This window comes from Rousettus aegyptiacus, unplaced genomic scaffold (genome assembly GCF_014176215.1).
Source record: "Rousettus aegyptiacus isolate mRouAeg1 unplaced genomic scaffold, mRouAeg1.p scaffold_m13_p_8, whole genome shotgun sequence".
Classification (NCBI taxonomy): Eukaryota; Metazoa; Chordata; class Mammalia; order Chiroptera; family Pteropodidae; genus Rousettus; species Rousettus aegyptiacus.
Window position 1 is genome coordinate 32,275,545 of NW_023416311.1, and position 23,760 is coordinate 32,299,304.

The 23,760-nt window shown below is 36.9% G+C and overlaps 1 long non-coding RNA gene and 1 pseudogene across 1 annotated transcript in view; one reads left to right on the forward strand and one right to left on the reverse strand.

Annotated features, from left to right (window-relative positions):
• The window catches only part of LOC107498610, a 140,189-nt gene that overhangs the window by 20,048 nt on the left and 96,381 nt on the right, over positions 1-23,760 (reverse strand). Inside the window, exons 4-5 of the long non-coding RNA XR_004952550.1 lie at positions 17,919-18,055; positions 14,187-14,320 (exon numbers count right to left, since the gene is read on the reverse strand). This is a non-coding gene — a long non-coding RNA (uncharacterized LOC107498610). The remainder of the gene's footprint in view (positions 1-14,186; positions 14,321-17,918; positions 18,056-23,760) is intronic.
• LOC118607148 lies at positions 21,842-21,960 on the forward strand (annotated as a pseudogene).

The window sequence follows — 23,760 nt, forward strand, 5'->3', positions numbered from 1 at the left end:
AACATGGTGCTACCTAAAAATTATTACCTATTCTTATCTCCATAAAACCGGCTTATATGACTGAGGAAGAGAGAAGTTGGGATTCTATGTGATGGCAGAGAATTCTCAGTTAAGTCAGGAAGATTTCCAAGAATGCCCACCATCCCAATTTGTTCCTCTAACTTCCCATTCTTGCAAGCTATCTCCCAACAGGGCCAGAAAATAGATGGGGGCATAGAGAGCAGAGATACTAAGAAAATGGTTCAAATTGCTGCACACTAAATGGGAAACCCTAGTTGCTGAGATTAAGAGATTTGGTTTCAAGAAAACCCTATCATGGATCCAATAAGTTCCAAAAATCCTCTCTCATATAGGCTATTTTGTAAGACTTTAAAATAACTTTTTAAATTTGTAATTCTATCGCAGGGAAAATATTCAAACAATTCAAAAGACCGTGCAGTGAATTCTAAGCTTCTTTCCCATCCCAGGTTCCTTCCAAAGCTAACCTTGAGGCTAGGTTTTATGCATATGCAAACATATACTTATTTTTATTTTTTCCTTATTGTCATTCAAATATTATAATTAGTATACATACTATTCTGCACCTGGCTCTTTTCAGTTAACATATCTTGGAGAATATTTCTTATCAGTATGTTGAGAGGGCTTTATTCTTTTTTATGGTTACATGATTCCATTCCTATTGGTTTCTGTTTATATTTTCTCGGATGTTTTGCCCCTGTAAATAGTGCTGCAACAAATATCCTTCGCCTTTTGTCTGTATTGCCCTAACCTTCCAATGGGCCTTCTTGTCTTCCATATTAATCTTCTTCAGCTTTCTAACCCCCACAATCTTACCTAAATAATTTACTTCCATGACAAGGTTGAATTTGTCACGCCTCTACTTTAACTCCTCAACAGTTTTCCCATCACCCACAGAAAACATCCAAATTCATCAGCACATAAAAGTCCTCCATGGAGTCCTGTCTGCCTTTTTAGCCTCACTTCCTACCACTCTCCACCAAACACAACACTAAAGATAAAACAATAGTTCTTAAAATGTTTCTGGCTTGCCCCTGCTTCTACACTCTTGACATCACTTTTTATTCCACCCATGACTTGGATGTACCATGGATAATGTCGGGATTGACCTTTAATTAGACCCTCCAAAGAAGCCATACTTAACTTTGCTGCCATAGTCCCAGATGAGATTCACACCAGAGATCAGCAACTAGCACATCTGCAGCTTTTTGTATAAGGCGAGCATTGATCTGTTGCTAACATTTGCCTCCTGACACTTTGCCTGAACCTCAGATCCTGCTTTGTTATGACCTCTGCAACCCATGAGATACCAGAAGCAAAAAAAAAAAAAAGGCAGTGGGGAAGGGTACATTCAGATATAAGTTCTTCCCCAAGGGTTCTCTGGTTCCTACTCCACTTCCTCACTCTGATCGCAGAGTCAAGTTCATTCCCTGGTCCTGAGAAGTTAGCTTCCTGGCCCACTTTCAATCTGACAACATCTGGCATTTCCAGTTTTAGCAATCAGCAACTTTCCTTCCTCCAAATGCCCTTCCTGGCATTATTTTACCCAAGTTAAATATCATATTTCTTCAATTCTAAAGTAGATTGATCTTGTCTAGCTAGCGAAATGCCACTTTCTACCCCACAAAAAATATATATTTGTACATCAAGGAATGTTTTGACTAAAACAAGAAACAGAAATATACTAATAGCAAGATGTCTCCTTGTTCCTTTTTCCAAAATCTTGCCACAGACAAGTAAATAGAGAAGCACACACTGTAAAATGTGATCGTGGGTAACCGGTACACCAGCCAGGTATGTGTTCAAGGGTATAGGTGACATTGATACAATATGCCAAGCATAAGCAGGGAGATCTTTAATCAATGCCATTTAAAATGAATATTGAGTCTGATTCCTTCCTTCCCTCTACAGTCATTGGGGAAGAAGGAGTAAGTATCTCTTTAGAGTGGGGTCATTCGTGGGCAAATGGATGAACAGACTATGTGTCATAATAAAAATAACAAGTGAATTCTGTTTTAAAACATCCTCCATGGGACAAATTGTTAGATTTATTTCCTGCACTAAGGCATTGTCTACAAAAGAGCAATATTAAAATACAAATATCTCTCCTGGCGGGGGCAGCGATACATTAATGCAAAGAGAAAAATATAAATTTGTTTTTAGCAATTGTTACTCTATTCAAGAATATTTTAAAGTAGATGTTTACATAGGAAAAATAAGACATAACGCCTTTATGAAAACAACTGCTTTAAAAAATATTAATCAGATACTGTTATGTTAAAAAAAAAGATTATAAGTGAGTGTTTTGACATGATCTCATTTTTATGAATGAAAAAAATATGCAAATGTCAGGCCTTCCTTCCTCTCTAAACAAACAGAAAGAAGAGGCTATGCAATGTTCATAGAGCTAATATCTTAATGGTAAAATATGGGAGATTTTCTAATCTTTTTACTTCTTTTTAAAATTTCCATGAACATACATTTCTATAATAAAATATCCATAAAAGTTACAATTATATGTATATATTCATGTGCTTTTTGTATGTATCTTTTGGGGAGTCAGGTTTTTTCCTTTCTAAGTGTTTCTAGGTTTAATTAAAGCACACTCTCAGTGGAGATGAGCATTTAATGTGAAGGAGAATGAATAAATGGGATTTGAAAAGGAGAGGATGCGCTATATGGATACTTTCTCTCCTGATAGCTGAACCATGTGGCCTAAGGGAATTTTTGTTTTCTCTGGGCCAAATGAGATTCAGAGGAGGTAGAGCAAGCAGAAAAGGCCCTGGGAAGGCTTAGGGTACATGAGCACACCTTGCCTTCTTCCTGAGGAGTTCCATGAAGGTGATACACTTGGATAGAAATTGGCTTCATGGGCTTTGACATCTGAGCAGAAACTTTCTGAGTCATGGAAGTGGCTGTATAAGTTTCTCAATGGCAGAAATATTGAGGGGCGGGCAGTGGGGGCGGGGAGTTCTCTCCAAGAAACAAAAGGGAGAAAAATTCAGTCAAGTAGCAGTTAAAGTTGATGCGTATGTGATGAACTTATCCCATTTCACCTAGGTTATGTCATATATAAACTTCACTATATTAAGAAAATCAATATTTAATATTTAAAATAAAGAGTGAGGTTTGAAGTGGGGAAGCCATGTTTAGTTGATCATAGACCTTTCTTGATATGCAAGATTCTCCAGCCCCTCTTCCCTCTCCTGATCCCCTCCATGAGTATCTCCACCAGAAGGTCATCGAAAAAAAATTCTATACACACACATACACACACACACACACATGCTACAGTTTTACTTCCCCAGTAAAGCTGTACTGGTTTTATTTGTATTAGTTTATACCGAATGACCTTCAAATCAAATCAAAATGCAGGCTTTTAAAGCCTTTCGTTTCTAAACTTTGAGTGGAGTAGTACATCAATTAATAAAAGAAAAACATTCTTTTAATTGCACAAGACTTCTTAGTTTATAAAATGCTTTTATATTTTCTCATTTCATCTTCAAACCAACTCCATTTAAATAGCTATATCAGTTCCCTCTCTAGTTTTCTCTGCTCAGAATCCATTTCTCCCACTTCTGGTAATAAACCTCAATTTCCTTTGATGAGACACATCTCTCCTACCTGCATGTGATTTAGATGAGTCTGACTTGATCCCATCCTGAATCTAAGTGTGGACATGTGCCTAGGGCTTAGGCAAACAGTGTAGTTTACCTCGTTGACCACAGTGATTAGTTCAGAGATAGACACAGAACTTTCATCTGTCCTATACGCCAGTCATCCCCAACCTTTTGTCACTAGGGACCAGTGCTCCTATGAGAATCTAATGCCTGATGATCTGAGGTGGAGCTGAGGTGGTGATGCTAGCGCTGTGGAGCGGCTGCAAATATAGATGAAGCTTCACTTGCTTGCCCGCTGCTCACCTCCTGCTGTGTGGCCAGGTTGCTAACAGGCCATGGCCCAGGGTTTGGGGATCCCTGATATAGACTAAATTCTGTGATTTTCCTGAAGTCTATAAATGGAGAGGCTCTAAGCCAAAAAGCTCCTGGGAATCACTGTAATGGGAAAAGCTGCTTGACATGGTGCCAACACAGAGGAAAGCAGAACTGAGTGATGGAGAAGCACAATGTTCTGATGAAGCTGGTTAGCTTCACCTGAAGCCAGAGATACCCTCACACCTTTCAGACACCTTTCAGTAATGTGATCCAGTAAGTACCCTCCTCTCCTTTGTCCAGTTAGAGTCAATTTTTTGTCATTTACAATCAAGAGCCCTAGCAGATACAGTCTCTGATTCTTAACCAACTCTGGGAAAAGTGGAGCTGTCAGTCCACGCAGGACTATTCTGAGACACTATTGGTCCTCTGACATCAGCTACCTGCATAGGCTCTTAGTGGAGAGAGAGAAAGAGAGAGAGAGAGAGAGAGAGAGAATCTAAAAAGAGGTGGCTAATCAGTCATGATTCATGAAGTATGAGTTATCACAAACACATTAGCTAGCAGCCGTAAGTACTATTAGCGGGTGAGTTCCTAAGGGATCAAGTTCTGATCAGGAATAACCCATAAGATTTAGAATAAAGATAGCATCTTTGCCTAATTTCTTAACCTTCTAAACCTAAGCTTCCTTATAAGCAGTAGGAGTGATAATATCACCCTCACAGGGTTTTTGTAAAGACCTATGATATTGTAATATAAAATACTTAGCATGCTGCTGGGCACCAAATAGATTCTCAGTAAAGAGTAGTTTTTATTAGTAACTTGAGATGCTTTTAACAATATGAAAGAAATAGATACCCGTAGCGGGATAGCCCAGCGGGATGCCCTGACCAACTGGAGAAAGAATAAAGCCGTTAAAAAAAAATCAAGAGTCGGGGCCTGCAGGTCACAGAAAGAAAGAAGACACAAAAGTTGAAAATCACCATTTGAGGGGGGGGGGCAGTACTGCCAAAGAACATTCTTTTGAATTTGGGACCAGCCTAGGTAACCAACCATCCCAGTTTGACCTAGACTGACGTGTTTCCTGGAACTCGAGACTTTCAGTGCTAAAACTGGAAAAGTCCTGTATGACCTAGGATAAATTGGTCACTCTACCAGAGACCACACTGCCACATTCCTGAGAAGTGAGAGCTCCATGGCCAGGAAGAGAAATTATTGGGAAGGAAATCCAACATGTCATCCTTACCAAGGAAGACCAAGGCTTATCACCCTGCTGCACTCCAAGAGAACCAGTGCCCAAAGTGCCAGACAAGAATTTTAGAGAAAAGGAAGCCAGAGACAATCAGAACCCTTATTCTATTTAATGCTTACATGATTAGTAAAAACTAATCTAAAATCATTTTTAATAGCCTTATATTTCAGTTATCAAATGTTGAATTAAAAGGGAATGCGAACACTAAGATTTAGCACACTGCTAAAAATGAACATGTCTAAAATATTAATAGCAACTCTAAATGATTTATAATGCCCTCTTGGGCATATTTTATGATTTATTGATGTCATTTTAGCTGCTCCATGGGTGACAGAGTCACCTCGCTGTGTGTGTGCTCTAGTGGGTTTCTAGGCTAGTTATTCAGAAAATTACACAATCAGACCTCACTACATGCACATCAGACTGTAGGTGAAGTAGAAAAAGTAAAGATGTTATTTTTTCCCATAAATCAGAGAATTGTGGGGCTAAAAGGGATTTAAAATTGGTTATATCTTGTTTTCTCAACTTCACATAGGATCTTATTGAAGCTATCTTCAATGAATATGAATTTCACAACCTCCCTTGTTAATTTATAATGTCAGTTTTTGTTGACAAGAAATTCTACTTTAGATCTAACCTATAACCCTTTCTGCATCAAGCAAAGTCCATTTTCTGGAGAACAGCTCATGATTTCTTTAGTAGTTCACTTCTCTTCTTTGACCTATTAATGCATTTTTCCAAGCTTTCTGCCCAGCCCACAGGTATTATTGTCCAGCTCTTCACTTTATGACTTCTTTCTAGTGTCTTTACAGGTTTTCTAAGACTCTTGTGGTACCGAAAGTCTTCTGTAACTAAAATTGTATTTGTCTTTTACTTCTTCCATGACTCTGTCTCAATCCTTCAGTCATTCGTCCCTCTCCAGAGACTGAAAAGATCTCATTCTGTCCCCTGGATGCCCAGACCTTCTTTTGATCTTTCCACTGAAAGCCACATCTAAACAGCAGTGACATAGGCTTGCACTTCTAGGGAATGGCTTACATTCAAAAATTACCATTCCCTTCCTGACCTGCCCCACACTCAAAACCCAAAACCCTTCAACATAGAGATATATGGATTTGGTGGGAATGAGGGGATGTTCTAAGAGCCTATCAAATTAAATCACATTGACAACTGCCTATCACCCCACTTGAAATTATAATTGAGACCCAGAATTCTGTGTAGTATTCATAAACTAGAAACCAAACCAAACAACGACAACAACGACAACTCTCAGAGTCTTTTACTCTGTGTTTATTTTTCTGTATCCAACATGTAATTTACTTTTTGGACTCCAGTTCAATGTTACTGACTCATGGTCACTGTATTTTTTCATCATAGACATAGTCACTTCTTATCTTATTTTGGTGACATTTGTTTTTCCTCACTATGTTACAACACTATAATTTTGTAGGCAGCACCCAATGACCCTGTGATATAGTATGTAATTGCTAAAGTTTAAACTCTAACAAACAATTCACCATTGGATCAAAAGCTAAATAGAAGTGGTGTATAAGTCTTCTTTATCTCAGACATTTAGAAGAGGTGATTATGCTTAAAAAGATATAAGTACACAATGGTTACTCAATATGCACCTGTTTATTGAGTGATTATATCTAATTAAGCACCTGCCAGGTCAGAGATATCTAGAGAATACCTGACCAGGTCTAGCCAATGGGAGTTAGTACCTTGGATTAGGTTGAGTGGGAGCTCTAACTTAAACAGTAGGAGGTGTTGGTTTAGACCTCTGGGGAGCAGACGCTGAGATGGAATTAGGAATATAAAAAGTTTACTGTACTAGGGAATGACATTTGTAGAAAGAAAAGGAGAATATAGGATTGGGTAGGGGGAGCCATCAAACCATGAGGCCAAGCTGAAAATTCTCTTTCAGCTCAGTAAGGAGCTCTGAGCAAAGAGTGCCCATAGAGGGGTCAGCATTAGTGGAAATGGTCAGGCCTGGGGGCCAGAGAAAGACTTGGCCTGGGTTCAAAAGCTGAAGCAGACCTGAAGGAATTAACAGAAAGAAAGAAGGTGTCATCTGACTATACTCCTCTAGCCTGAGCAACAAGACCTTTCTTTAAAGGGAGTCTGAGTGATGCATTTCTGTGTTTGCCACATAGGCTGACAGAAAAAGTATAGGAGAGCCAAGGATACAAATTAAGTAAATTTAGCCAAGAATTCTGAACTTGGTAAAACGGATTCGAACTAAATAAGGTCAGATTTAAAAAGGATGAAAATGAGTATTACAGCTCAGGAGACTCCTGAGCACTAGGCTTAACACCAGCTGAAATTTAAGTCTGTCTTTTATGGGCAAGAGAAGCATGGATGGGTCCTTCTGGCTAAAATGGCCAAGGGTGTGATATACAATCTAAAATATATAAAACATTCCATAGATGTCTCTGCTTTAACTAGAGACATGGCTTTAAAACTTTGGGGAACATGTGGTGTTTGTTTTATGTTCTGTCACTTAGTAGAAGCCAAATGGCATAGACGCCACCGCTACATACATGTGAATGAAGTCACATGTGGTGGTTAAGGAGGACAATCAATCTGAGCTCCAGGACTTCTGCTTCAAGTTCCTTGACCTTGAGAAAGTTATTCATACTCATAGCATCAGTTTATAAAACATGAAGTATGGACAATAAATAGTGTCCATCATATCAGGTTAAACCCATGTTACTCAAAGCGGGAGTCCTGGACCCCCTGTGCCACTACCACCTAGAAGTTCATTAGAAACGTAGGCTCTTGAGCCCCATCTCAGACCTATGGAATCAGAATCTGCATTTTCACAAGACCCTCAGGTGATTTTGTGTGCACATTAATGGTTGAAAAGTATCTGGTTAATGAAATAATGTACATTAAACACTTAATACAGTGTTTGGCATGTAGTAACCACACAACAGATATTACTTTATTTTTTTTGAAAAGGAAGAGTTATTTAAAGAACATTTTAAGACACTACATTGCTGTCGTTTTTCCGTCTTTTTTCTATATTTAAAAATTTCTTTTTATTAGTTTCAAGTATGCAGTACATTGGTTGGACATTTATATAGTTTATGAAATGATTCCCCCCGATTATTCTATCACCCATCTGTCTCTACATATGGCCATTAAATATCACTTTTTATTGTTTTTGTTATTATAATTGTTCTTTTACCCCGAATCATCTTGGGCAGGCACATCAACTAAGAGCCTGAGCTTTCTAATCAGTAAAATAATAATAATATACAACTGCCTGAAGACCAGATAATCTTTCAAAGTCCTTTCAAACTCTAGGAGCCCCCTGTGTTTTGATCATGACAATAAAATGATAGTGACTAATACTTCACCAGCTTTAACTATGTGTCAGGTGCTATTCTCAGCTTTATGTGTTTCATCTTATTTAATCATCCAATAAAGCTAGGATAGGTACTATTTTAAGTTCCTATTTTGCAGGTGAATAAACTAAAACATAGACAGATTAAACAGCTTGTTCAATAAAACATGTGGAGGCAAATAAAGTCAGGATTTGAATTTCAGCAGTCTGCAGTGACAATTCACACTCTTAACCTTGACACTATTCTGTTCTAGCCAGGCCGTCAAAGAGAGAGTTAAATGGAATTAAACTAATTCCAACACAATCAGTGTAATCAGTTGTAACATTTGACTCATCATGGCTACAGCAGGCAACATTCAGGCTGCAGGCTCTCAAAACTGACTCACAATAGAATGTTTTTTAAAAAGTGAAGTTTTTTTTAATATATATATAGACTTCATAAGTTTCATCCCCAGAGATTCTGTCTCATTAGTTGAGAAGTGGGGCTTAAGTTTCTATTTTTTTTAAGCTATTAGAGATAAATCTGATGAGGGCAAGATTGAGAATGTATGGTAATATGGGCTAACAAGCCACCACTTCTGTGTCCAATATGTGGTAAGTCCAACTTCTTTCCAAAGTAATTAGAAGGAATAAGGAGAAGAGAAAGGAAGGAAGGAAAAAGAGAAGGAGAGAGAGCAGTGGGTTGGTTATTAGTTATAAGTAATTCTCCCTACTTCTGCAACACACTCCTCTGTGTCTGAGTGTTATCCTTGTATGCATTGTTGACAGGAAGCGTCTATCTCCAGAGCCACTGTTGCTTGGAGGTTATTTAATGACTCTGAGTAGGAAATATCTTGGAATTGCTCAATGGAGGACTTTATTTCACCTTGTCTCCATAAGGGAGATACTCTTTTGGCCAAAGAAGGTGACTAGAACCCTCCACATCTTTCAAGACAATAGTGAGAGAACTATACCATCGCTGGAAGAGAGCAGTTGGATGCAGAACAGAGCTCAGATGAGGAGAAAATGGAGAGGCTGGCACAGAAATGATAGTTGCTCACAGGCACACAAGTAGAGTAGGACATTAGTATATTCTAGAGCAGGGGTCCACACTCCCTGAGTCATGGACCAGCATGGGTTTGTGGCCTGTTAGGAACAAGGCCGCACAGCAGGAGGTGATCAGTGGATGAGCGAAGCTTCAGCTGTATTTGCAGCTGCTCCCCAGAGCTAGCATCACTGCCTCAGCTCCACCTCAGATCATCAAGCATTAGATTCTCATAGGGGTACTGGTCCCTGGTGACAAAAAGGTTGGGGACCGCTCCTCTAGAGCATTGCATGCTCAAGTAGGTCTACAGAAACAATGGATAAAGCCTAGACTCTAACCTTGATATATGTTGAGCCTGAGAACAGTTGGCCCATCTCAGCACAGAGAGCCTGGGACATTGAGGGGCATGGATCGTTGATGAATAAAAGAGAAATCCAAAATAACAGAGATTCTAACAGATTATATTCCCTGAGTCACTTGTTCAGAGGATAGAGATCTAAAAAATGAGATCAAATTACACTTTATGATAGTCTTTGTGGTCTATTAACGTAGACAACAAAACAATGAGTTAATGAGTCTAATTCCAGGGTTTGGTTTCAATTATTTTCAGAAAGTTGTTTATTATCTTTATAATGTCTTCAGTTAAAAAGAACCCTCAAAATTAGATCGTATAGATACCTGTACCAAATAGATTCAAGCTGAATATTACATTAGGGTTCTGATAGCCAGCTTGAGTAAATAGAAACCCCTAGGAAACATTGCCCTTAAGCTTGATTTTGCTCTCAGTGTAACACATCACACAAACATCCCTCAGAGGCTATGGAAAGATAATAGGTTAGCAAGCAATGTGGAAAAAAATCATTCTTTCTGTAAATAGGGTATTTTGAATTGAAAAAGACAGCATAATGTATCAGACTGCAACACACATAGTACGAATCCAAGACTTGAATGAAGTGAAATCAATAGCTGAAATTGAGAAAGCATTTAAATTAAAAACAAGTATAATTATTTATAAATAAAGCTTTAATTAACATTCACCTTTAAATAAAATATTACAAATTTTACTTTCATTGTTACTTAACATCCCAGAATTCTTCAGAGAGGCACCAACTACAGAGGACTAACCGCAGCGGTGAATAATTCATGTGAAATATAGAGCCATAGATAAAAAGAGAAGAGCAGTTGATTGGTTTTTTCCAAGAAATTGTTTATGTTACACTACATTTTATTGAAACAGCCTCAAAAAAAATAACAGAGCCTGAACTTTATTGTTGCCGTTATTACCTTTCCTTTCCAAGTTCCATATCTTGTTCTCTTTTGAGTTGATACATTCTGATTACTTTTGCTTACTTTAGAGATTTCTTTTTCTAGTAAAGAAAAAAAAATGCTTGACTAGAACCGCTCATATTCGAATTTTTTCAAGTTATAATCACTTGCTATCAAATAAAAAATCTCACTTATCTTATTGGAATTCGTTTGTTCATTTCCAAACTACACCTTCCATTTAATATATAAAACTATTCTCTAGTGCCCTTTCTCCCTAACCACAAAGGACAGGTGTGTCTTTCATTAGTCACAGTCATAGATACAGCCCCACATCACCCAAGGAATCAGGACAGCTGACACGAAGTCTGTGTAAATATGACGATGGCAGGACTGAGTGTGACTGAAAGATTCCATGGGTCCAATTCACCTTGGATTAAGCCAGGGAACTGTTTTCCAGGATCTTAAAAACAGCTGTGATGGAGCAGACAGGCAATCTAGCGAGAGTCACAGTGTGGAGCCTGGTTTGGGCTGTTTGCCTCTTTTCCTTTCCAGAAAAGCTTTAGTGGCCAATATTGCTCCACATTTCCTATCAGGCTTATCATTGTTTATCGAAAATGTGTTAATCGCTCTAGTGTATGAATCTAATGATGCCCCAAGTGTCTCTGCTCAGGGTTTGGGTTTTATGTTTTTTTTCATTTTGTTCTGTTTTTTGGTGGGCTTTTAAAGAATGTTTTTGTTTTTGGCTATTGTTCAGGGAAACTAAGGTCAGAGCTCCTTATGTTCAGCTTTAAGTTGTTAGGCTTTTCTTTTCTATCTTTGATAAAAAGTCCAATTCTGCAAGGAAGAGATGTACAAATTGGATGAAAAATTATCTTTATGAGTGGTAGAAACTGCCGTGGTTTCACAGGGGCAACTGCGGTGGAGTTTTGGATTCAGAAAACCATGTCAGGTCCAATCCTTCCCAGTGTGCACTCCTTTCTCTCCCCAACCTCTCATCTTCAAGTGCTTAAAAAAAAAATACAAAAACAAAATCGCAAGGATCTTCCTGGGTAGATTAAACAATAAACACTTATTTCTCATAGTGCTGGAGTCTGGGAAGTCTACGATTAAAATGCTGGCAGCCCCCGTGTCTGGTGAGAGCCCACTCCCTGGTTCATAGATGATCACCTCACTGTGTCCTCCCATGTGCAAGGGACAAGGGAGCTCTCTGGGGTCTCTTTTATAAGAGCACTAATCTTATTTATGGAGGGCTCTTCTTTCATGACCTAATAACTCCCCAAGGCCCCATCTCCTAAAGAGCATCACATTGAAAGTTAGGATTTTAACATGTGAATTCTGGAAGGACACAAACATTCAGTCCATAAAAACAGATAACCAGAGTTGCAAGTATCAAGAGAGTTGAGAGATAATATCAGTAAAATATAATGTGTTACTGGTATGTCTTATTTCACACATTAGTTCTTGAATAAAAGCCAGCCTTGCCCCAGGATGGTCCCTGATACTACACTCAAGCCCCCAATGTCCATATTAGCAGGAAATCAGTTTCTCTCTTGGGTCCCCTTGTCCCTTCCATATAGATAGAAATTGCAGGATGCTAAATAGTCTCAGGAGAAAATTCTGCTTGTTCCTACTCTACCACTTTGCTAGCTTGGAGCCAAATGTATTCCTGTATAGCTGGAGAAATTAATAGCAGCTACTGAAGCTGGTTGGCTTAGTATGAACAGGTGCACTAAAGGCAGATGGAGGTGCAGCTGAAGCCTGGACAGCTTAAAGTGGCTTCCTCTGCCTGATGCTGCTGTTTCTGCTGGTGCTTAAATAGGAATAAAAGCGATCAGCTGAGGCTGGCCTCTGCCGGTACACCCACTGGCTCAGGCCACAGAGGTTTTTCTGGTTTCAGAAAGGGGTGTTCCAATCCCTTAGTGCTCTGCTCAGCCAAGAAGCTGCACACCAACTTCTGTTGGCAGCTCTTTTGATTTCACTTCCTGGACTTTTTCCTCATGTCAGGAGCTGCATCCTGGATGCTGGTACCAGGAACATCATAGACCCAAAACTACGTGACTTCTTACTTGTCACCCCCTAGAAAGAGAGACTCTTTCTATTTTCAGACCTCAGCCCAAGCTCTGATCCTGCTACCAAATGAGTAAAAGGGGAGGAAAAATTCATCAACAACTACTATTACAGAATCTCTAACCCCTATTGTTTGAGGCCTGTTTAGATACATGGCTGTCATCTATTTTTATGTATAATGCTTTCTTGAAAAGGTGAATAACAGCCAAATGTGAGAATTTTGAAAGACTCCTTGGGATCTATTTCACATGTGTTAAATATGCATTTAATTATATATTCATATATACTAGTGGTGAAAATGGTTGCTTCTAGTGCTAAGGAAATGGCAGGGGACAAAGTTGAAAGATAGTTATTTTTCATAAAACAACATATAGGACTCAAACTCTTTAAAATATAACCATTTGTAAATTTTATAATATAAAACAAAACAAATTAAGAATGCATACTACATTAAAAATTTTTAAAGCTTTGAAGAGAAGAAGTAAATCACATACAGACTCAGGAAAAAGAACATCTTCAGACTTCTCAGCAACAACACTAGAAGCCAAAGGCAATGGAGAAATGCTTTCTAATTTTTGAGGAAAATGGTTTCCAAATCTTGTGTCTTACAGTAGAATCAAGACACCTAGGGGCAGAGAAGGCATATTGGCCAGATTAGTTTAATACAGCAGAAATTACTCTAGCTAGTTGCTATGGTCTGAATGTCTGTCCTCCCAAAATTCATATTGAAAACCTAATGCCCAAGGTGATGGTATTGAGGGGATGCACTTTGCGGGGCTATTAGGTCATGAGGGTGGAGTCCTTGTGAATAAGATTAATGCCCTTATAAAGGAGACCCAAAAAAGCTCCCTTGTCCCTTTCAGCTTGTGAGGGCACAGTGAAAAGTCAGCAATCTGCAATCTGGAAGGAGGCTCTCACCAGGACCTGAGCATGCTAGCACCCTGATCTTGAACTTCAAGCCTCCAGAACAGTGAGAAATAAATTTCTGTTGGTTTTAAGCCACCCAGTCTGTGATATTTTTTATAGTAGACTAAGACACCAGTTTAAGCCAAAAGGACTAGTTATGAGGTAGAAAGAGCTTACAGTGGGGAAGAGAATGGACTTCCAGGAGTGATACCCCAGCATCACGACACAGAGCTGCTGCCTCTGATAGAAGCCACTAAGCCGGGAGTTCCAACCTCTGCCTCTGCTGTTGCCAGGAGGCTGCTAAATCAAGTGCTACAGTCATATTTTGGACTCCAGATCCCTTCTGTGCTGCCTTACCCAGATCCACACCTGCCAAACGGAAGCCTCAGGCCCTTCTTCTTTCCCAAGTAATTCAGCTTGGGATCCAGATTCCAACTGGCACACATTCAGCTGACTGGTGGAATCGAAATCACATGTCTGCAATCTAGCAATGGAAAAATTACCTGAAAAAAAATGTTCTTTGGTAAGAATGTAGAATTTGTAATGTGGGAAACTGTTTAAGCAATGAGAAGGGGGTGTTCGAAAATGTAAGGCAGACTGAATGGCAAAAGCCCACTACATGCAGACTTGAACTTTTATCTCTTATAGAATTTTTCTTAGGAAACGACCAAAATATATTAGTTTTTTTTCACCAAACAAGGGAATTAATGAAGAAAGAGGGAGATACAAAATTAGATAATAGGAGATCTAGCAGGCAAAGGAAGTTTCCAAGATGATAATGAAGGGAAGGTCAACACAGCACTCGGTGTGGGCAGGAATTCAAGCTTGCACAGATGAGATGGGAATGGAGGCTTTGGGGGAAGAACCAGATAGATTATCTGATGCTTTCAACTCCATTAAAGTATCCAGAGAATTATGACAGACACACGGAGCACTGAACAACTGGGGAAAGAAAGGCAAATATTGATGCTAAGAAAATAAAAAGGTACACAAGTAAGAAAATATAATCTTAGCATGCTATGTGTCTCAGATGTGAATGGGATTTACACGGGCATGATGGTGTAAGCACTCAGTACTGATAACAGAAGCGGTGATATAATTATATTGGCAAGCCTGCGTAAGAAGGGAAAGAGGACACTTTCGAGGCAAAAACATAGTAAGTACAAACAATAAGTCCTCATATTCTACTTTAGGAAGCTAAAGAAAATATATAACCTTGAAAAATCAAGAAATAATAATATAAGCATATTTCTTAGAACATGTACATAAATACCAAAAGAAAGTTGTTGTTGATTTTTAGGATTTGTGCAGTTTTCCTCTTACTTTTCTCCTCTCAGTACATATGGCACTGCCGTTTTGCCAATTTATTTGAGAGTGTTAAAATTGATCCCAACAATTAGAAGTGCTCTCTCTTGTCATGTAATAAATCTTTCTTATTTGTACCTGCATGATCACATTACATGAGAATAAGCAAAAAGTGAGACACACAACATTACACCCGTCCACTCAACTAGAGATAAACCGTGACAGTGTTTAAATACCACACAATAGAATGTCTTTGAAAGTCTTAGACTTATAATAATGAAGACGCTGTCGCTCTCATAAACATTTGAAAGGAGTGTTTAGTGGAGAAATTGCGATGAGTGTTCTCAAAAACCTTGGGGTTTACTTCCTCCAAGAAGTCAGAGAAACAGGATGCAGTGGATTTTCAATGAGTCATTAATGCGACATTCATTGACTCTTTTGTGTACAGAATTTAGAAAGCAAAGTGGGTTTATTTTCATGCCTGCCACTAGGACTAATTCTAGGGAAGACATAAAATGCAAGGCAGCTGCCTAGAAATCCTGGATGGCATCATCCTGTGCCCTGTATTTACCAGTAGGGAAAGAGGAAAGTGCTGTGTAGCTCTAAACCCGATAAGCTCTCAGATTAGAAAGTTGTTTTTGTTGTTGTTGTTGTTGTTGTTGTTGTTGTTGTTGTTGTTTTAATGTTGAAATTGTTGCCTGAGCAGAATTTTGGAGTAGGAAGCAGTGAACACTGCCATTTTCATTATAAGCCTGACATATATACACACACACAAATACCATTAATTACAATAAAAAATTGAATACGGGAAAAAAGCACCTCTTGGTGTATGTTGGTAGCCTCTCCTTAAGACTCATACATTTGCCTCAAATTCTCCCCTTTCTGTGATACACCTGCCCATTCTATAAACCATTCTTACATCGTGTCAGTATGACAAACTACATTGGCCACTGGCTCCTTCCCAAAAATCAACCCTAGAGAAACTATAGAAGCTAGAGGGAAACTTGGATTTGAAGAATTAGTAACCAAAAAATAAAATAAAACACTGCGAGAGGTCCTTGGGGTAATGGGGAGCAGGGAAGCAGGCAGTGGGAGGTAAAGGAGAGAATGCTTCAGTCCACGAGAATGGCAGCCAGGGGTTGCTGTGAGAAGTGAGGTGAACAAAGAACAACTTCTTGTTCTGTGCTAGCTTCTCTCCCACATGCATCATCACTGCCTGCCAATCATCACAGAGACTGGCAACAACCGCAGAGGCAGGGGGCAGGGTGCAGAAAGCAGGAGGATCCGATGAAGCCAATGCAAAAGTACTGCGGGAGTAAAGAGGGATGAAAAGGGTGGATGACCAGCTACCCTGGGTACTCACTGCTATACCCGTCCCACTCCAAACCCCAGGGCAAGGGGAGCAAATCTATGGAGACTTTCTGGAGAGTTTAAAATGGGAAATCCAGTCATGTGCTGCTTAACAATGGGGATACATTCTGAGAAATGCGTTGCTGGGTGATTTCATCGTTGTATGAACATCATAGAGTACACTTACAGAAACCTACATGATACAGCCCACTACAGATCTGGGCTATACAGTATAGTCTACAGCTCCTAGGCTACAAGTCTATGCAGCATGTTACTGTACAAAACAACACGAGATTAAATGAAACATCAAAGAAAATTATACAATCAAGAGATACAATGTACAAGAGATCTATAAGGTTTCTGCTGATATAACACAGCCTACTTCTTTACATCAAACTTTTTTTTTATAGAAAGAGTGCACTCCAACAATCAAAAGTATAGTATAGTAAATATATAAACCAGTCACAGTTGTTCATTATCATTATCAAGTAATATACACTGTACATAATCGTATGTGCTATACTTCATTTGATAGGCGCCACAGTAGGTTCATTAACACCAGCATCAGCACAAACATATGAGTAATGTGTTGTGCTAAGTCCTTATGACAGCTATACTGTCACTTGGCAATAGGTATTCTTCAGCTCCAATATAATCTGATGGGACCACTGTTTTGTGTGTGGTTCATCGTTAACCAAAACATTGTTATGCTGTGCATGACTGTATACACTAAAGAAGTTATTTGTGGATGCTGGGCAAATTGGAATGATCACCATCAGTTCTGTGGCCTCTGAGGCTCTTTCTTGACTTTAATTCACCTACATCGACTGGCTATAGCCATTTCCCAGCACATGACCATGTGTCATAACACATACTCCAAGGGGAAGAGTAGTTCTTGGGACAAAATAACCAGAAATCCATATAAGGAATACAACTACTACATAAGAAAATAATAAACTCAGCAATATAAACCATCTAAATTAGCATTATGAGAGGAGCAGGAGCAAGAAATTAAAATAATGAAGATGAATATATTAAGAGGTTATGGCTGATATCAGCAATATGAAGCAAGCACAAGAAAACATAAAGAAGAACCCAACTGAGTATTAGATATGAAATATGTAATAGCCGAAATGAATAAAACAATAGATAAGATACATAACAAGAAGAATAAAGGTGATGAATAAATCAGTGAGTTTGAAGGTCAGATGAGAAACTCTCCTAGAAGTCAGCAGCAAAGAGTAAAGAGATAGAAAATACAAAAGAAAGCTAGGAGTCATGGAGGGTGGGAGGAAAAGTGCTGACCTCTGTGAGCGGTGACTTTGTGCTGCGTCAGTTTGGCTAGACCGAACTGCGTTTCCCAAAACTTCTTTTCCCGTATATTTTAAGTTACAATGACCCATAAGTGAGGTCCTCATGAAAGATATAAAGGGCCTTGTCACTTACCTCCTCATCACCTCACTGAGGTGAAACAGCAGTGGAGCCTCCAACTGCTTCATCTTCCATAGATCCTCGCTTAGCTTCTCTGACTCCTGGACCGGGTCGGGTGTGTTTTTGGCAATTGTGAAGAAATAGTCTGGTTTCTGCAAGAAATACAGGCAATCAAGATTAGAAGCAACAAAAACTAACATGAGTTTCTGTCTGTCCTCACAGGCTCCATCTCATGCTTGTGGGTACCAGCTTATCTTGCCCACTTCCACTTTACTTCCATCTTCTCTTTCCAACTGCCTGTTCTGTAGTCTTAAAGCTCCAGCATTGGACATAAAGATGATAGCCTTACAGAGACTGATTAACCAGCTTTCATAGTTTCATGAGGTCAAATCCCTGCAATACATATATTCCCCTTCCCCACTCCTACCGTAATGATATTATCTCAAATTTTAGTTCTAGGTTGTTTTAGATGCATTTGTAAATTTGTTCTTTTTCTCATTTTGGTCCTTAATAAAAATATATTAAGCCATCACATTTGAAGGCAATTTGGCTGGGTATAAAATTCTAGGTTCAAATTTATTTTGTTTTAATATTTTAAAAGTATTTTTTCTGTCTGTCGTCTTGTGCCCACTGTTCAATTTGATTTTTGTTCTAGTTGTTGATCTCTTCATTATCTCTGGAAGTTTTTTAAATTATATCCTTGTCTTCGATGTTTTAAAATATTATTCTGATGTTTCCAGGTTTGGAATTTTCCTTATCTCCTTTTAATTTTTTTTCTCTCTTTCCATATCTGAGAGTAACAGAATTCAATCAGAGAAGCGAAACCATTAGGATGGGTGTGTGTATGCATGTGTGTACAATAATAATTATAAATATACACATATGCATGAGTTCACTAAATTATTTACCTAGTTAGGATGAATATACAGATATTGATAAGTTTAAGAATTTATTAGGAATACATAAACATGACTAAGCATCTTAAGGGAAGCCACGCTTGAACAAAATACGATAATTTTTTGAGCCAGCAGAAAACAACAAGAAAGTGTAGTAAATTGAAAATATGAGATATAGTAGGAGAAATAATGTCTACTAAAATAGCAATTACAATAAATGTAAATAAAGTTAACTCACAAATAAAAAGCAAATACTCTCTGTTTGTATTTAAAAATGAAAACAAAATCCAAAAATATGTTGTCTTTAAGAAACAGTCTTAAAAACAAAGACTCAAAAAGGTCGAAAATGAAAGAATAAATGACCAAAAAAAATAAAACTAAAGAAATCTGGAATAGCAATCATAAGAGCTGACCAAAAAAAGTGGGATAAAAGGTAAGCAAAACTATAAAATGAGAGGATATAAGCATCACAAACATATTGGCATGAAGTTAATAATTTGTTATAATAACTGAAAGCATACAGAGAAACATGAATACTTACAGTTTGTAACCCCCAATTATCAGAAATGTATTACACAAACAAAAATTAAGGAGATTTTTATCTAAAAAGTGTAATTAGTAGGTTTATACTATTAATTATATTGTTTGGATCTTTGATAGGCATGTTCTAATGACATGCTGTGTATAATATATATCTTTTAATATATATGCTATAAAAGTTCATATAATAGCAAATATACATTTTAAGAGTATGCACATAATTACAGGCATATATTAGACCTAAAAGAATAAACTCTTCAGGAACAATATCTTAAACATTGTATCCTTCAAACATAGTAAAATAATATTAGAAATGAATAAGAGAAAATTTTTTTAAAGTCCCACATTTTGAAAATACCATATTACTAAATGACTCATTGTTTAAAAATGAAATTATAATCAACTTGAATAAATTTCTAAAACTGAATAAATGTGACAACACAAAATTTGCGAGACATACCTAAAGCAGTATTTAGAAGAACATTTATATCTTTAAATATGTTTATGAGGAAACAATAAAAGTTGAAAAGAAATATGCTCAGTATCCAATTTAAGAAGTTATAAAATAGAACATCAAAGCAATCCCAATGAAGAAAAAGGATGTAATAAAGGAAAAGAAACAATATAATAATTTTTAAGTAGAGGAGACTAATAAGACTAAAAGCTCTGTTTTCCAAAAAAATTACCAAGGTAAAATTGGTAAGACTGATAAGAAAAATGGAGACAACAAAAGTAAATAAAACAAGAATCAAAAAATAAAAATAAGAAAATAATTACAGGTTTAAAAAACAAACATAGATAAATTGGATAAATTCCTAGAAAACATATAAAATGTCGAACTGGTATAAGAAGAAAAGAGGAATTTAAAATAGACTCACAAAGATTAAAGAAATTGAATTGGTAGTTAAAATTCCATCCAACAGATCTCTAAACCTAGATGCTTTTAAAATGGATTCTTTTCTCTCTACTGGATATTTACCCCCGAAATTTTAAAACATATATCCAAAAAGATATTTGTGTACTGATGTTCATAGTAGTATTATTCACAGTGGCCAGGACATGGAAGCAACCAAAGTGTCCTTCAATAAAGGACTGGATAAAGAAGTTGTGGTACACATATACAATGGAATATTACTCAGCCACAAGAAGAGATGAAATACTGCCATTTGCAACACCATGGATGGAACCTCTAGATAATCATGGTAAGCAAAACAAGCCAGACAGAAAAAGTGAAAAACCACATGATATCACTTATTTGTGGGATATAAGCCTAAAAGCAACAAACAAACATGACAAACAAACAGAGATTCATGGGCATGGATGACAGACTAGTGGTTACCAGAGGGTGGGGGTGAGGGGCGAGGTAGACGGGGTAAAAGGGTCTAACATTGGTGCCAGAAAGAAATCTAACTGTGGGCAGTGAACATACAATGCAACATATATATATATATATATATATATATATATATATATATATATATATCTTACTTTTGAATCATACACTTGAAACTTATGAGAATTCATTATCTAATGCCATAATAAACAAACAAACAAATAAATAAATAAATAAAATGGACTCAAATTTTCAAAAACACAATTCTTATGTTCCAGAAAATGCAAAAAGAAACAATGATTCTCGGTTCATTTTATGAAACTAATATAATCCCATTTTACTTAACGCTTCTGTATTGTAAGTCATAGCTCATAAAGTTTTCCCATTCCCAGGTTATAGAGGAATTCATTCACATCTTTCCTAGTACACGTATGGTTTAATTTTATTTTTACATTTATGTCTCTGATCCATTCGGAATTTGTTCTGTTATATACTATAAATAATGGATCCAATTTTCTCTATTTCCATATGGCTATAGATAGCGATATGCTAGAGCTGTCTCATGCCAGCTCAGGAGAGCTGATGGTTAAATTTTCAGAAATTTTGTGAGCTGATTGCTAAACACAACCATTATTACAGAATAGATTATATCAATGTACAATGAAGTAAATCACGTTAAAAACAAACCTAATAAGAATCAAAACTCATCAGTTTTTAATTATTTTAATATATTTTACTATTATTAAGGCTCTTGAGGTTATTTATGTCTATAGCATCTATATGTTAGAAATACTATAGAGTGGTATGCTGCTGTACATCTCTTCTCAACTTGGTATTAGACAATATACTAATAGCATAAAATTAACTATAATGAAAACATTTACATCACAGAAGCTGGCAATGCTAACATCAGGGTTTGATGTATTGTTTTGTTGACTGTGTTGAACAGGAGTCACTATAACCAGTAGGCCAAATCCAAGTCACTTGTTTTTGTAAATAAAAATGTATTGAAACACAGCCACACCGATTTGTTTACATATTATCTATGGCTGCTTTTGTGCTATAATAGCAGAGTTTAATAGTTGTAATAGATACTACAATGTCCCCCAAAACTAAAATATTTCCTATCTGGCCCTTACAACTCCTGGTCTAGACTTAAGGAAATGAAAGTCTATGGCCATGCCACCCTGAACAAGCCTGATCCCATCTGATCTCAGAAGCTAAGCAGGGTCGGGCCTGGTTAGTGCTTGGATTGGAGACCACCTAGGAAGACCAGATGCTGTAGGCATAAAAAATAAAAAATAAGGGATTATAAGCTGACAAGGTCTTTGCAATCTGTGAGGTCAACCAAGGGTTGCCTCACCTAAAAAAAAAAAAAAAGTGAAAAAAAAAAGAAAATGAAGGAGGAAATATTAGCAATGTAGATTAATCTTAAAAATTCACTGTGTCTGTAGCTGTTACATTGTGAATAGCACAAAAAAATTGAGGAATAATCTTCCAATATTTAAAAACTATTATCAGATTTAGCAAAGCAGTCACATCATTGACAAATATGTGAAGTCAAGATTCACCTTTATGTCTTTCTAATTTTACTTCCATCTTATTCATTAATGTAAACAAAAATATCTACCTACATTAATGTGAAAATTATACTCATCAATTGCAACCATAAGTTGGTTATGGATAAGCATTTGGCAAAAACAAAGGAAAGCATCTGTGAGAATCAATTAACTATATGGAGTTTATGATAGAGAGTATTGTATATTTTATTACTATTTGTAAAGTGCTTGTTAAACATCCTTTATGTCAGTAAAAGTTACAATACACACATATACATATATATTATACACACACACGTATGTATATGTGTATGTTTGTGTTAACATAGTTACCATCACAATATTGGATACACAGTATCTAATTTACTTATTAAAAATTTATAGCTCTAGTTTAAAGTGAACCCAGTGGAACCATTATCTTTGACACTCATCCAGAACTACAAAGTAAGAACAACGTTTTAATAATTTGGTCAGCTGAGTTTCATTGACAAATATTATGCTAAATTTTCCTAATTGTGCTAATCTTTCTGTAAGTAACCACAATCTTTTCTTTGTTATTAAAAATACCTATTTTTAAAAAAATATGTATTTTTCCCTTCTGATTTGAATTACTGTCTTTAATTTCCATATACAATTTAGTCTACTTCTCATTTTGCTATTTTGTTCCACTAGTCTTTCTATTATGTGTCAATACCAAACTGTCTTAATTAGAAAGGGTTTGCAGTCCGTTGTAATGTTTAGTAACTGCAACTCCTCCCATTCTCTTACTCATTCGCTTGTTTCTTTTGGGGTGTTTTAGCTATTCTTGCTTGTTTGTTCTTTCAGATAAATTTATAATCAACTTGTCTAGTTCCAGGAGGAGAAGGTGGGGAGAATCTGATGATATTCTTATTGGGCATTTCATAAATTTATAGTGAAAACAGATTTTTTTGATGTTGGGTTTTTCTATCCAAGAACAAGACACATTACTCCATTTGTTGAAATTGACTTTTGTAACTTTCAGATGTATTTTCCACATACAAATTTGGAACATTTCCAATCAAGTTTTACCTTGGCATTTAGTTTCTTTTTTTAATATCATGGAAGGGATCCTCTCCTCCATGACATGTTCCACTAGACTTTCTATTTATGTGTCAATACCAATTGGTTTTTGTTTTTATTATGAAGGCTACTGACTTTTTAATGTTGATTTTATAAGCTACCACATTACTAAATTATTTATTGTTTGAGGTACGTTTTAATTGATTCTTTTGGATTTTCCAGTTGTATAATTGAGTTATCTGAAAAGAGAGTTTTAACTCTTCATTTCTAATTATTATATCTTCCAATTGTTTTATCTAATTACAGTGAGTAACAACTTCCAAAAAAATGTTATATAGGAATAGAAATTGTATGATTCCTCTCTAGTATCTGACTGTGGTAGAAAAGTCTTGGTCTAGTGTCTCCTCATTAAGTAACATGTGAGGTTGAGAACTGAATTTTATACACACACACACACACACACACAATCATATTGGAGGAAGTGTAGT